Source organism: Phoca vitulina, unplaced genomic scaffold (genome assembly GCF_004348235.1).
Source record: "Phoca vitulina isolate PV1807 unplaced genomic scaffold, GSC_HSeal_1.0 scaffold29, whole genome shotgun sequence".
NCBI lineage: Eukaryota > Metazoa > Chordata > Mammalia > Carnivora > Phocidae > Phoca > Phoca vitulina.
The window spans coordinates 3022593-3029940 of NW_022589732.1; the positions used below are offsets into that span (position 1 = coordinate 3022593).

Below are 7348 nucleotides of genomic sequence, written 5' to 3' on the forward strand. Positions count from 1 at the left end.
AGTATGATAAACCTCCATATGCCTCTTGCCCAGATGCAACTATTATCAGCACATAGCCAGTCCTGTTTCATCTACACTGACTCTCCTATGCCTTACTACTACCTATTGGATAATTTTGAAGTAAATACTAGATATAATATTACCTCATCCCTAAATATTTCAGTATATATCTCTGAGAGACAAGACACTATTTTTTAAATCATTGTTAGAGCCAAAAAACATAACCCCCTTAACACTATTTCTTCTTAAAAAACAAAACAAGACAAAACAAAACCCTAAAGAACATTTATTTGTTTTTCACTAAGATTTTATCTTGAAGATGCAACTAAACTGTCACCACTCCCACCCCAACTTGAAGAAGGGTTAGTGCAGTGGAATATTATAAAGCGGATATGGAGAGCTTGAAGGATTGGGACCAACATTAACTGACAAAAATCAACTTCCATCTAAATTATAAAAATGCTTACATTAAACAAAAGGGGGGAAAAGGGGGCCATGGGGGTTTCAGATTGAGCAAGATCCTCACATTTCATCTAATACATGTAATCCTGGCTGGAGTGTACCACAATGGAAACAGGATTACTATAACACAAAACTTCCACTGCGGCACACTGTCCACAGGGGTTTTCAAGCCCACCCCCATCACCCAGTGCTTCCAACTCAGCTATTTCCGGGCCTGTTGGGTCTGCCCACAGGGGAGCATGTAGATCTTTTCTTTCATCCAGTCTTTGTTTTAAGACAAAGGGGAGTGTCTGGGGGTATGCCTGGGGATCAGCTCCGTAAACAAGGCCGCTGAGGTCTGCCAAGTTATGGATAAAATCAACCAACTGACTGATATCATATGTGATAGAGAGTCTCTTCAGATGATCTTCATAATTTTACAAATGCTCAATGCCTTCATTCACAGAGTCATGGTCAGCCTGAGTTCTGCCTTCTGGCCTCTTGGTAGGCTGTACCAGCAAAATGGTGTAAGACATGGCCCTAAACTCTCTTGTTGTTGATCCTGCCTATGCCACCAGTGCAATACTATTTCTTTAATATCATTAAATATGCTTTCAGTATTCACTAAGTTTACCTTATTGTTCCATAACATTTAAAAATTGATTTATTAAAGTCCACGCCTGCATCGCATTTGGTGTTTCCTAAAATTCTTTAAATCTGCAACCTTTCTCCTCCCTCCATTTCTTTTTTAATGCATTTATTTGTTGAAGAAACTGGATTTTGTGCCCCATAGCATATCTTACACTCTGGGATTGGCTGATTGCATCCCTGTGGTGTCATTTGGCATGTTCATCTGTTATATCTAGATGCTTGATCATATTCAAGTTCAATTTTTTGGTAGAACATTTCATAAGTGATGCTGTAGACTCAGAGGCATGTGATGCTCGACATACTGTCTTTTCATTGTCTTGTATTTTATCTTATTTTATTGTTTGGAATGTTAAGATTGACCAGAAGTTTCAGATCTTGTCAGCCTGATCCATGCATCTTTCCTCAGATGGCTTTAGCAACTCTGGATGACCATTGTCTAGAGCTATTATTTCATTAGGGGCTACAAAGCTACAAAATAGAGATACTCGAATTCAATCATTCCTTCTGTAATTACTAAGTGGAATTCTTCTATAAAGAATAATTTTTTTGTCAATTATTTGATTACACTGGAATATAGTTAATACAGGAAAGGTAGGATAATTTTCACCCCTTTGTCAAATTTTATAATGAGAAGTTGGTGCCCTAACGAACCTTCAAATGGAACCAATGATGTTTTTAAAAAATATATCGCTATGACCTCATAGATTTTTTTTTACTTGGTGTGACATGTATTGTATGCTTGTGTTTTTTTTTTTTTATTTGAATATAGTTGACACACAATCTTCTGTTAGTTTTAGTGTACAAGACAAGAAATAACAAGTATTGGGGAGGATGTGGAGAAAAAGGGACCCTGGTACACTGTTGGAGGGAGTGTAAATTGTTATAGCCACTGTGGAAAACAGTATGACCTCAGAGTTTTTTTAAAGATGTATTTGATGTGTTTTTATCAAATTTTATCAAACTAGTAGAGTTATACTTTTTAATGCACAAACTATCTCATCATTGGCCAGTGGGAGACCCTTTAACTTGGCTCCTATTTATTATCTCTTCACATGACCCCCGTGAATGTGGATAGCCTCTTTGCTTTCTGGTATGACAGGATGTTCTAGGCTTATATAAGCTTATTGCACCAGAGCCGAAATCAGTCATCTCTCCAAACATTTCAGGATTTTTTTTTTTTTTTTGGTGGAAATGGTATTTAGAAACCACAATCTGGACACTAGGGGCACTCCTTGTCCCTGAGTTAGTTATTGCTTCTAGACCTTTTGTGTGAACAGAGTCAAGTAATAATTTTTTTTAAGTAAATTATATCATGAGTATATTTTGACTTTTGATTCAAATGCAAGTCTACAAACGTCATTGACCTGTATTTCCCTTAACCATATTTCAGGATTTTATAAGATTCAGCTTAGGGAAAATTGAGTTTATGATATTTAGTTTGAATTTAATGAGATATATTTATGTGATTTTTCAGTCACTTTTGTGCAGTTAAGCCATTGCTTGCCATCAGTGTATGAACTACTTCTCTGGTTCCTGGAAGGAGAAACAGGGATACTAGAGTAAAAACTAGGTGTGCAATGTGTGGAACCGGAAGCTGATCTCTGGAAAATTCTTTCAGTCATCAGACGTGTTTAATTGTTGGTGGAGAATTCGGTTCTCATCAATACTTCCTTAAAATGGAAGTGCTCTGCCGTTGGGGAACATATTTGATAATGTATACAAATGATAGTATAAGCAAATTAAAAAGCAGCATACATTTAAAAATTTATGGTAATCATGCAAAATAGAACTTATCAAAATTCCTGTGTTTGTAGGGCACAAACTTACGACAGAACTACAAACAATAAGAACATTTTTGTAACATTGCATAGTTTATGCATTCCAGTTATCAAATAATAAAAAATTTTGACCCTAGAGAATATTAAATTATCTTTCTATTCTCATTACAAAAATTGATATTAGGAAGTGTTCTCATATAAAGAGATGATGAAAAAATTACAACTAATACTATAAAGAAGGTAAATATTATAGAAGTATCTTAAGTAGTTAATCAATAAGGATTTGCTTTTTTTTTTCAGATTCAGATAGTTGAGTATTTGTCAGCTATTTAAACTTTGTTTTTTTGTGATTTCTCTTCTTGATATAAACAAATATGCACTTCCATACCTAATTTTATATTTTTTATTATATATTGTTATTTTTTTTAAGTAAGCCCCTCAAATTATAGAGACCTCAGACCCCACAAAATCTGGAGCTGCCAGGTGCTGGTTATTCTTTCTTTCCTTATCCTCCCCTCCTCTTAAAATTAAAAAAAAAAAAAAATTCAAGTATAATTAGCGTATAGTGTTATATCAGTTTCAAGTGTATAATATAATGATTCAACACTTCTATACATTACTCAGTGCTCATCATAAGAAGTGTGCTCTTAATCCCCTTCACTTATTTCATCTACCCACCCACCCCCAGGCAACCACCACTTTGTTCTCTATATTAAGAGTCTGTTTTTTTTTTCATTTGTCTCTTTTTTTGTTGTTTTTCATTGTTTTGTTTCTTAAATTCTACCTATAAGTGAAATCATATGGTATTTGTCTTTCTATGACTGTTTCATTTAGTGTTATGCCCTCTGTTGTTGCAAATGGCAAGATTTCATTCTTTTTATGGCTGAGTAATATTCCATTATATATATACACCTCTTCTTTACCCATTCATTTATGGATAGACACTTGGGTTGCTTTCATATCTTGGCTATTGTAAATACTGGTGCAATAAACATAGGGGTGCATATATCTTTTTGAATTAGCATTTTGATTTTCTCTGGGTTGTTCTTTATTTAGCCTCTCCTAATTTTAGCACTTCTCTGTCTGTTCTGTGCCCTGGGACCCATAGATTACCTTAGCTGGGCTTATGTGCTGTGCTTTTTGACTTCTAGATGGGTTTAAGCAGAGAGGTAGCAGCTAGAGTTGAAAAGGAAAGAAAAAAGTTGGGATATCTATTTCTTTCACTTTTTTCTTGTCTCTCACCATTGTTGGAACAGTGAATGTGCCTCCCTAAGGCATTGAGACTACTTGGTGGAAAGCTTTTGCTCTGTGGTTTCAGCTCTTTTGGGGCTGTGGTAACACCATTTTCTTCCTTTTCCCCTTTAGGCCTTGAGTGTAATGACTTTCTCCACTATGCTTCATCATCCTTGTTGATTTCCTTAATCCTGTTCAAGATTTATTTAAAAAAATTTTTTTTTTTAAATTTTATTTATCAGAGAGAGAAAGAGAGAGAGTGAGCATAAGCAGGGGGAGGGACAGTGGGAGAGGGAGAAAGAGAATCCCAAGCAGACCCCACACAGGGCACAGAAACTGACCCGGGGCTTGATCCTACAACCCTGAGATCATGACCCGAGCTGAAATCAAGAGTTGGACGCCCAACCAACTAAGCCACCCAGATGTCACCCTGTTCAAGATTTAAGTAATAGTTCTCTTGTTAAGTTCTTTCAGTTAAACTTTTTTGAGTGTGCCATTTGTTTTTTACTGGTGCTGAGATGTTGAAGTTAAACCTGAGTTGGGAAGGCCAGGATGGGGAATTAGTCAAAACTTATTGGCTCCTTTCGATACACACGATAGTTCAGCTTGTACTTCCTTTTTTGTCTGAAAGCTGTTCTGTATCTGGACCCTGCTTAGGGCATGGGACCCTTTGCCAAGGCAGGGGTCTCCTGTGCTTAGGTTTTAGGTTTCACTGGGATACCACATACCCACTTTCTCTAAGGGCATGCTTTCTCCCTGGGGGATGTCAACACCCTGTAGCTTATGAGTGTTTGATTCCCTAAGACATCTGTATTCTACCCTCTCTAGTGTTTAGAATTTTTCCCCTTCTGCTGCTTGCTGCTCACATGGGTAAATCCCTCTCTTCCTTCTTCCTCTAGTACCTTTAGTATAACATCTGCAGCCGGTTTAGGCATTTATTTTATATAAGGAGAGCATATTATTTCAAGTAACTTATGTTTTACATCTTACAAAAACCCCCGGGGCAAGACACTGAGGATCAGAATGAAATGGGTAAAAGGAAAAATATAAGGAGAATCATACAAATTAAAGTTCTGTTATCATGCCCCCAGACCACCTAGATTTGTCACAGGATGTTTATTAGTGTGATACGGAGTGTTTCCTGAAGCCTACGTGTGGCAGATCTTGGCTTGCTTACTTTCAGATTTATACTCTATCTTTCTCTGCTCTGTTCTATATGACAAGAAACTATGTTTCTCAGGCCTCTAATATCCCTGTAGGCTTGGCCAATGGGGTACACTGGTATAAAGGAGATGTAAAGAAGGGGAGAAGACTTCTCTCTTCTTTGCTTTTCTTGGCATCTCTGGCAGCATCTCTGAGCCTCCTGGGTGGGTCCAGATCGGCCAGAAAATGTCTCTCTTTATGCCTCCACTGGTAAGGCCCACTATGGTTCCACTTTATACCCAGTGACCTCAGCTTCTGGATTTGGGAACACAGTGTCCTGTCTGTGTTTCTCCAGCCCGAGGGCAGCAGCATCTTGTTCCTGTTGCCAATCTCTGCGATGTCTCATCATCTTCTGTTCAGCTCCTTAGTTTTTTCACCATTGGCTTAATCAGTTCCTTAGATTAAATTCTATCTGTTTGAAATACCTCAAGTGGTTTCTGCTTTCTGACTAAAATCCAAATGACATGTTGTGTTTCTGCCCAATGGGAGAATTTGTTTTTAATGAAAACCCCATCTTTGTCAGGTTGTTTGTATGTAAAAAAGAGCAATCTCACAATCTAATTTAAGTAAAAGGAGATTTATTGCAAGTATTCACTGCTCATGAAATCCAAGATTTATTTCAAGTACACAGAAAATGAAATCTGTTCTACTCTCTACTCTGGGCAGGCTTAACCCTCAGATGATAGTACAGATAAGTAGATCAAACTAAGGCACAGTTGACTATTTTACTGCAATCTCAGCTCAATTTATACAAGGCTCCAGGAGAAAACCCTTCCCTCTCTTCAGTCCCTGGTTGATTTCAAGCAGTGTTCTTGACAAGGGGGAAAAAACATGGTTATGTAACTACATTATTTGTTATCCACTTAGACTTCCAACAGAGACTATGGGAGAAGTAACAGATCAATGGTACCCAGAAGACTCTCCATAATACGGGCTTATGTTAACTCTCAAATTTCAAATTCTTTTGCTTGCTAACTTTATTTTTTTCTATGTAATTAACTCCTTTCATACATCTTCTCAGACCTCTTTTTTCATTTTCTTTTCACTTTATTCTCATGTAACTTTTCTATAATATTATCGTTAGAGTGGAAAGAGCCCTGTGTCCAGGACAAAAAGAATGGGTTATGCACCCTCTTCCATTTGGTCAAACTGTAGCCATAATTGTGAGGTCTCATTTCATTTCATGTAAACATTCTCCAGTTCCCCCCTCGTTAGTTTGACTATTTCCATAATTGAGGAACTTGACAATGTCCTCAGCTTCATTGACTATCCATATTTTATTTTTAATTGTACCTTCTTCCAATGAAATAGCTTCCTCTTCTGATCTATACTGCTGTCTCAAATTATGTTGTGGAAGGGGTCAGAAGCAGGCAGTTCTAGGGGACTGCAGCAGGAGGAGTCTGTGGTTTTCATTGCTGTTGTCCACCATTAATGTGTCTCTGCTCCCATCTTCCTGCAGTTCTGGCTCTTAGTTTATAAAATCTGATAGAGAAGTAGTAGACAGCCTGGGATCAAACGTATGGGAAAGGGGCTCTTTATTCATCACTCTGCTCTTGTCTCTTAATTTATACCTGGTTGGTAAGAGATTTGATCGTGATCTTCATATTTTACCTATTCCCTCCCTCCAAATCATGAGGACTGACTTTTTCCCTCTATATTTTAGGAAGCAAAAATAATGATTCCAACACCAGTCACTGCAACAAGGAAGGGAATCTAGGACTGATTGCCTCTGGGGGGCTGACCTATACAGTCCCTGAGCCGATAATGACCACAGTTTGTTTGGATCTGTTTTGAGGTTCTGCAGAAAGATAAAGCTGCTAATCAAAATTACTACTACTAATCATTTATTTGTTGGTCAGCCCATACATGTTAAATAATTGCACAGTCATTAGTACCAAGGTAAGGGCAGTGAGGTCTACTAATGGCTGAATCACAGGTAGCAGGAAAGGCCTGGAAATAGCTGCAGTTACTGAACTTTGATAGGGGTCACATGTGGACCAGTGACCCAGGCAGGAGACATTACCAAAGAACAAGGATCTAGG

At 37.6% G+C, this 7348-nt stretch overlaps 1 pseudogene; it reads right to left on the bottom strand.

Annotated features, from left to right (window-relative positions):
• Positions 1–664: 664 nt before the first annotated feature.
• Positions 665–977, bottom strand: LOC116644224 (annotated as a pseudogene).
• Between the last annotated feature and the right edge of the window lie 6371 nt (positions 978–7348).